The sequence below is a fragment of the Neolamprologus brichardi genome, chromosome 9, assembly GCF_056152115.1.
Source record: "Neolamprologus brichardi isolate AB-2024 chromosome 9, ASM5615211v1, whole genome shotgun sequence".
In the NCBI taxonomy this organism is placed as follows: Eukaryota; Metazoa; Chordata; class Actinopteri; order Cichliformes; family Cichlidae; genus Neolamprologus; species Neolamprologus brichardi.
The window spans coordinates 38,982,851-38,991,579 of NC_142112.1; positions in this window are offsets into that span (position 1 = coordinate 38,982,851).

Sequence of the window (8,729 nt, forward strand, 5' to 3'; positions counted from 1 at the left end):
CCGTTACAAACACTGAGACCCCACCCACGTATCCTCTGGGGAATTTCCACTCAGCTTTAGCTTCTCTTTGTCTTATCTTCACAGCTCAAGGTGGGGGAGGGTCTCCTACAAGTTTACTCTTAAGTTTATGACACATTCAGAGGATAGACTTTAAAGTTCTGATGCTGGCCTATAAAGCTCTGAATGGCTTAGGACCAAAGTACATCAGTGACCTCCTGACCCAATATGAACCTTCCAGATCCTTCGGGTCATCTGGATCCGTTTTTTTATCAGTTGCCAGAGTCAGAACCAGACACGGAGAAGCTGCATTCAGCTTTTATGCTCCATATATCTGGAAAAAACTCCCAGAAAGCCTCAGATCAGCTGAAACACTCAGTTTATTTAAATCCAGGTTGAATGGTAAATGGCCTGTATTTGTATAGCGCTTTAACTAGTCCCTAAGGACCCCAAAGCGCTTTACACATTCAGTCATCCACCCATTCACACACACATTCACACACTGGTGATGGCAAGCTACATATACAAATATCAAATATATGTGACAGGCAGAAACTAGCAAACACTTTTAGCAGTTAGAACAACTTATACTTGTATGCAGAATGTTACACCATCACTTATGGATATATTAGTTTTTCTCCTCTCACTGCTGAAGCCATTAATCTTTCCAGAATTGTTCCTTGAAACAGATTCGACCTCACAAAAGATGTTAACGATGCTGTCAGACCTGACCAGAGCAGTTAACAAACTCCGTGAGGAGGTCAGAGCCAACCGCCATCCCTGCTGCAATGAATCGGTAGATGCTGGGGTACTGCCTCTGGATTTGCCCTTGCACAACATTGAGGAGCTAAACAATGCAGGGGCAGCTCTTCAATTACAAGAGGCAAATAAGGCTATCCAGTCGTTAAGTGATGACGTGATGAATCCTACTTGCGGGCCTAAAGTAGTCTGCGTTTAATATGGCTTTTGTGTTGTTAACATGTTTAATGTTTTGTATTTTCTTCTATTTAATCTCAAAAAGCTCCTAAAACAGTCAGTGATCACTGTTGACCTCCCTCGGCTTTTATTACCGCTAATCATTTATTTAAGCTCAGTTTTTAAAACCTTAGGATGTAACTACAGCCCAGCCCATGCAGCAGTATATGAATGAATCTTCAGGAACTCTCTCTGCAGGAGTGGGAGATACAGGAGAGGTGGAGGAAGATCTCAGCCTGGGCGTCTATTGTCTTGTGTAGTCTGGAAGATGAGTGGATGATGGGGTGGGTGCAGTTTTCTCTGTGGTGGGGTCGGGTGGACTCTCCCTGGCTCTGTGGGGCCGGGCGGCGCTGCTGCACTGGGCCCCGGTCCGGATTTGCCTGGGCCCCCTTTCCCTGGTGGGTCGCGGAGTATGGGGGTGCCTACTGGGGTCAGGGGGGAGCTGGCCCCAGGGAGGGGTCACTTGCCCCTCCCTTCCTTCCCTCCCCATCTCCAGCTGCCTCCCTCTTCCCGCTCCACCACAACCACCCACACATGCAGGGCCTTGGAGTAGGGGTGTGTCACCAGGGTGCAGAGGAGGTAACCCCCCCCTCTGTCCCCTTCTGGCTGCCTCTGCCTCAATTTTATCCCACAACTTAGACATTCACATTACTCACACTCTCATTACACATACATATAGGATCTTGGGGGTGGGCACGCTACACGGAATCCAAATTACCATCAGGGTGTACACCTCACCCCTGGCGTCATTACCTCTCAATTTTAAATACACGTAGACAATGAGGGCTATCAGGAGGGGCTATGCACTTACCTGCTGCTCTCTGGCAGGTAGCTCCATGCCCTCCTGGGTTTTAAAGGCACCTTAGAACACACATACATCAACACTACATATGAGCGGGTGGAGGGAGGTTAGGAGTCTTCTCTCACCCCCGTTCTCTGCGGCCTGCTGGAGCGGGGGTGCTAGGAGGAGGAGTTGGCCGTCCAACTGGGGTCTGGAATGTGGGGCCTCCCTGCTGCTGCGGAGTCGGGGCGGTCTGCTTCTCCCCACAGTAGGGAAAAGGGTAACACCACCTGGGTCTGGGTGCAGTTCCCCCCTCCAGGGGCAAGGGTACCTAGACCCGGTTCATAGAGTACGCTTGGGGAGTGTGATTGTGTGTACAGCGTCTCTTTATGTCTGTCTCCACGTTGGTTGAGTGTGGAGTAATTGCATATGAGAGCATGAGGGTGGGAATGGATGTTTGTATCTGTGTGTGCCTGTATGTCTGTGTATATATGTCAGGTTGGGTATCAGACGCCACCTCTCTGGGGACATCTCAGGCCCTCCAAGGTTTGGAGGCCTATCTCCCACCACCACTTCCCCTGCCGGTGGCAGACGCCCTCAGACATCGGTGTGTTGGTGGTTCTTTGTGTCCGGGGATGGGCGTCCAGGTACACACCGGCTCACTCCTTGGCGGCTGCTTATCGGGGCCTGGATCCTGGGGCTCGCTCGGGCCACTTCGGAGGTGGGGTGCCCCCGGCCTCTCGGCCAGGGGCTCGGTCACTCAGGCACAGCTGGCTGCCAGCGGAGCTCACGGGCACGTCACTGCAACCCCCCCTGGCTTCTGCTCCGCGGCTGCTGAGTGACCCCTCATCTGGGACTCTCCTCAGCTCTTTCTGGGACAGTGGCTCAGCTGCCCCTCTGTTGGTCTTCCTTGGTCTGTTGTGTTCTGGGGGCCTCTGGATGTCTGGAGTCTTGATCTCCTCCATACCTGCTTCATGCCCTGGAGGACGGGGCTGTGGCCCCCCCACACCCTCTAGCAGATCATTACATGAAGGAACCTTTTAAAAACGAGCGCGTCCATGCTCACAGGTGTACACACGGGTGCTCACACACACAAACTACACCCTTTTTGGCTCCTACCTCAAAGCACACTGTGCCCTGTCGATCTTACGTGCTGCACAATAATGTTTAATATTTAGTATTTACTGTCATATTCCCATATATCATTGTGATGTTGTTTATTGTATTACTCTCGTTTTCTTCTGCTTGTTTTCTTTTTTCTTTCTCAACAGGTGATCCAGGTGATGGACCCTGTGCACGAGAAAATGCTAACTTCCTGGTTTGAGACCGGATGTGGGGTTGTACATTTCCGGTAGCTTTACTTTGCGGTCAATCGCTACTGCGAAGATATCCTCCAAAATTGATGTCCAAAACTCGAAAACGGAAAGATCGCGTTAAGTTACAAAGAGCAGAAGGTGGGAACACTCACCACTGCTGTGTCATAAAAATCTAATGATCAATTTTGACGTTTAAAGAGTTTAGATCGAGCAGTTGTTTACATCACTAAACACAAGCAGAACTGCATCACTGCAGCAGAAGACACATCGTCCACATTCAGAAGCACATCTCTGTGTAGTGACTGGTCTTATGATTTAAACAGGCAAATGTTCAGCATTCAAACTACAGGTGAAGAATAGTCAAACCAGGTGTTTTCCCGTTATGTCAATATCAGCTAGTCAAGTACACACCTACACAGCATGTTAACAAACCGTGAAAAAAAGCCATACAAAAAATTAATGATTGCTGGTAACGGTTTCTATACATTAGTATTTACGAAGGGTATGTTGTGACTTACCTTCAAAATTACAGTGGTCCCTCTCTATAACGCACCTCGCTGTTTCGCAGAATTTTAGTGCAAGTTTGCATGCTTTTTTACGTCCTGCGTCCTGATCGCTGCAGACGATCTCCTCCGTCTCTCCTGTACAGTACAGAATCGCTGCATCTATCGCTAGCAGTGTGACTCTGAAGTGCAGTGCTGTATGTCCACGATGTACACGAAACGTTTTGCACCGTCAAAAAATAAAATTGGCTACTTGATTTCACCTATCACTGGTTATTTTTAGAACATAACACCCGCGATAAACGAGGGACAGCTGAGAAATATAACATTTGAATCCATTTTCTCTTTTGCCCTGAGGCGTGGGGGGAAAATATCGACAAGTCGATGAACATCATTTACAGATATATTGGGTAAATGCCCGAGACATCTATAGAAATGTAAATCGCCGCTTTATTTATTTATTTGCTTAACTTGTTTTGGACCGTAAACAGGGCGCGAATAGGACACCGGAAACAAAGCTCCCCACAGGAGTTTCCGCACCGGAAGTAGCATATGCTAACGTGCACATAGTCCATTGATAGATGTATTTTTTTTTGTCTGCTTATTCTGTTTTTGTTTTTTTTTGCCCTTCTCCCCGTCCCTCTTCTCAGCTGTTTTTCTTTCCCTCTTTCTTTCTCCCCTTTCTTTCTCCCAGTCACGTCTGTCCCGTATTCAGCAAGTGAAAATAAAATAAAGAATAAAAGGTGAATCAAATGGACCATTACGGCAAGGCTGGGATGGTCAATTTGGTAAAGTAAATCCGTTGGGCATCTTTATTCGCCTTTAGACAATAATTCTGATGGCAAAAGAACCAAACGGGACAGGCAAAGAAAAAAAAAAAAAAAAGCAGTATATGAATGACTAACCTCGTATTGTAGATGGATTATCTCAGTTGTTCTCCTGGCTGAAGTTTGGTCCTTTTACAGCATCCTGTCATGCGATTACATTTGTTCCTGACCACCAAGAACACTCACGTTAACTTTTATTGAGTGGAAAAAAAATTAGCTTGTTTATAGTATGCTAACATAGCTGTGTCGCTAGCAGTCACGTAGCACATCATTAGCTACAGCTTGCCAAACTTCAGTAACCCTACAAACGTCACTGCTGTTTAGTTTTCTGTCTTCATTTATGTTGGAAGTGATAACAGAGCTGTACGTTTTAATTTGTTTCCAAAACCCCGCAGTCAGGACATGCAATATTGTATTTAGATGGAAGCTAGCGAGCTAACTTCCTGCTAACCTCCAACTCCGTTAAATATCATAAATTCCGTTTTCATGGATGCCTGGATGTTAAACTCAATTGTTACACCTGGTAGTGCAGAACACTGATAATTTTATTAAAGATGAAAGACTTTAGACAGTTTTTCAACTCTCAGTAATGCCATAGTGATCGTTTGATATATGGACCTGCAGCGGAGTTTAGGCCCAGACACAGCTAGTGACGTCAGACTTAACAACCGGATGGTAAGTATATAAAGGTTATGTACACTTTGTAACTATAAAGTGTAATAGCTGTCAGATGTGATTTAAATACATAACGACGGCATGTTGATTATACACACAAGCACTTGCATACACATTTAAGACATGAGACACGCTAATTCCATCTCTTAAAATGTGTCTATAGGTGAGACGCTTTGCCTTGATTGGAGGAACCACACTGCAGGTGCAAGTCCGCCGTGTAATGGCTTATGCCATTACAAACGAGCTGGCCTCTGTACTCAACTGGGCAGGGAAAAAAAACAAGGACCAGACAAAGCAAAAAAGGGCATTTAAAGATACAGCGCTGTGCAGATGCATGTTTGGTAAGTTTTACCTTTTGTTGTAGTTTTATGAGCCTAAAGTGAACAATAAAGAGATCAATTGATCTGCTGGGTGTGTTTCACACTTCCTATGTCCGGTTTTGCTATATTACTTTGTTTTTCTTAATAACAAGACTTTCATGTCTGGTTAATCTGGAGATGGAGTCTTTGGTCTTGTTTAGTCCTCGGATTGTACAGTTTGTACAGCCCGAGGACCCCATGTTTATTTTGTTTTCAAATGCAGCAGTTTGCAGATTTACGCCTGGTAACTTTCATGTTTATCAGCCTAAGAGTTTACATACTTTCTCCCCGCTGAAGACAGTTAACAAGAGCTTATTCATGTGCTCTAATTCACTTTTTTTTTGTGTGTGTGTGTTTATTTTTGTCCTAGATGGCCTGACGCAGGAGTTAGGGGCGAACTCTATGTCCGAGTTTGTCTTTGCACAAGCAGAAATGGCTCCGATACGCCCCAGATTGTATGGGTGGCGCAGGACGCACATCATCCATCCCCATCCCAGAGTAAAAATTACAAACTTATGTGAAACATAGAAATGTAAATAGGAAACTGTTTTTTAATAAAGTATTTAGCAAACGAAACCTGTCTATTGACCTTTTTTTGTTTAGTTTTTTTTCTCTGTTACATCACATGCAATGCTTTCTTATTTTAGGATATTAATATTTCCATGATACATTGTGAGAAAGTGGAAAATCAACACCATAGCTCAACAGTGTTTTAATATCAGAATCTGACAGTGTTTCAATGTCAACAGTATTAGAAAATATAACGTCGAATCAATGTCAGGTTTCAACATTGATTCAATATCAAAACCTGACGTTGTTTCAATATTAAAAAAGGGTGCAAGAGTGATGTTAGCTCAACGTCACACCTCAACGTTGATTCAATGACATATCGCCTGATATTGACAAAACATTGTTTCAATGTTTCCTTGCTATCTGGGCCAGCTGATCAAATCCATAATTCTTTAGGTTTTAGAAAACAAGACTGAGAAACATCTCTGCGGGTTAGAGGTAGAATAGACAAAAACATGAGAAGCCAGGCAGGGAAAGATGAGGGAAAGGACTGCCTCCGTCAAAAGTGCCTTCAAGTGTGACAACTCGAATCTTAAAATCAATATGACACTTTACAGGGAGCCAGTGTAAGTTTGCTAAAACTGGAGTTATGTGTTCATATATTCTAAGACCTGTTAAAAGACGTGCAGCAGCATAACTGCAAGCGATGGAGAGAGGAGTGTTGGAGACCCAAATAGAGGGAACTGCACCTATTAACGTTCGTTTGAAATGGTTATCAACCTTAACAGACTGAGCTAGACTTAATAACAGCAGTGCATATAATTTTAGTAAATTATTCTGGTGAGTATCAGCTGCACTGGGTATGTAAATCGGGCCATCCAGCTGCGGTGCTGATCGTACGCCGTACGGTGTGTACTCTGTTTTAACAAGAAAAATGCACATAAGAAAGTGGTGCTCAAAAGCAGGGTAGTGACAGAATTTATGAACATTATTGATATTTGAAGCATGTGTACCTGCACATGCATACTTATTAACACACGGGTACTGTGGAATATATTTTTTACTCACCTAAAGTGCTCGTGGTTTTGTCCACTCCCCGCAAAAAAATTAGCGGCTGTGCGGTGTCTGTGGCATCGGTGCTCTCATAGCTTGCGATGGAGTAAAAATCAAAAGCACAGCTTTATCAGACAGTTGCAGTTTAATGTTGGCTGACGAGTCTTCAATGCGTCGCACAACTGGATTTCTGGACATGCTTTTTCTGCACTTTTTCAGGGCACATTATTTTGGTGACTTTAACAGGGCAGTGTTTTATGAGGTCTCCATCTGAAAAAAGCTTGCCATGTCTTGCCCAATATTGACTTGGTTGACCTCATAGCTGGCTATTGGAGCCTTTTCCTGGACAATTCGAGCACGAAAAAAAAAAGTACTGTTGCTGACCCTGCTGGATAGCTACCATTTGCTTTAATTTCTGCTCTCACTCAGCACCAGTGTAGGATGCATAGGCCTGATGTTTGGTTTCATAATGACGTAGTACATTATACTCTTTCGTAACTGCCACAGTTTCAGTGCAGATCAAACAGACACACGTCCCCTTGAATTCTTTGAAGAAATATTCACTCTCCCACCGTGTCTGTAATTTTCTGCACTCACTTTCTACCTTTCGCTTCTTTGGTTCTGCCATGTTTAGTAATTTGGGGTAAATTTCTTCTGTGATTGTCCTTTTTGATGGAGCAACTGCCTTGATCAACAGCAGCCGCCCCCTGGTGTTAAAACTAAGAAGTGCAATACACTCAAGCAAAAGTTGAAGTGCGGCCATATTCTATTCTATTTATAAAATTACTTGTGGTGGGCCGGAGTTTGGACACCACTGACTTACAGGAAACTCCACTGGCTGCATGATTATTAGCATTATATAATGTGTGAAATTCATTATTAAAAAAAAAAAAGTAACAAGTCGAATATTTCCAAATGTAGCGGAGTAAAAGTACTGTTTCTTCTTCACAAATGTACTCACGTACAAGTAAAAAGTATGGCGCTTTAAAGGTATTTAAAAAGCACTTTGTTTTTTCTAAAACTTTCTCAAGTAAATGTAACAGAGTAAATGTAACTCGTTACTACCCACCTTTGTCGGTATCACCAGACAAAATATCACACTATTTCAATGTGTCTATATATTCTAACATCCCTGGTTATCCCTAGAATTTTTCTGCTACTTGTTAAATCTGTGCCATTAAGACTTCAGATGGTTCAGACAATGGCAATTTTATTTATATCACACATTTCATTAAATCTAAACTAGATATGCTAAACACAGAAGATGATGACATAAAACCTGTTGAAGTTTACAACACTTTAGGGCAGTGAAAACAGCAAAAAGAACTAAACAAAACCTAACAACACCACCAATGAAAAAACATTTTCATTGGTGGTGTTGTATACATTTTTTAAATGCATACAAAGATGTAACTGATCTCAAGTCAGCAGGGTGAGAGCAAAGTGCTCTAATGGGGTGATATGGTACTATTAAGATAAGACGGGGCCTGATTATTCAAGACCTTGTATGTTAGGAGCAGGAATTTAGATTCGATATTGGATTTAACAGGGAGCCAATGAAAGGAAGCCAATGTTTTTAAGCTGAGCTTAAAAGCTTATTAACTATTTACAGCTTGAAAGCCTGTGATACATAACCAATTAATAGATAAGTCAGACATTTCTTTAATTATACTACTTCTACTACTATTATTAGAAAAACTGGGCGAAACCTGATGTATAACAGATGAGGGATT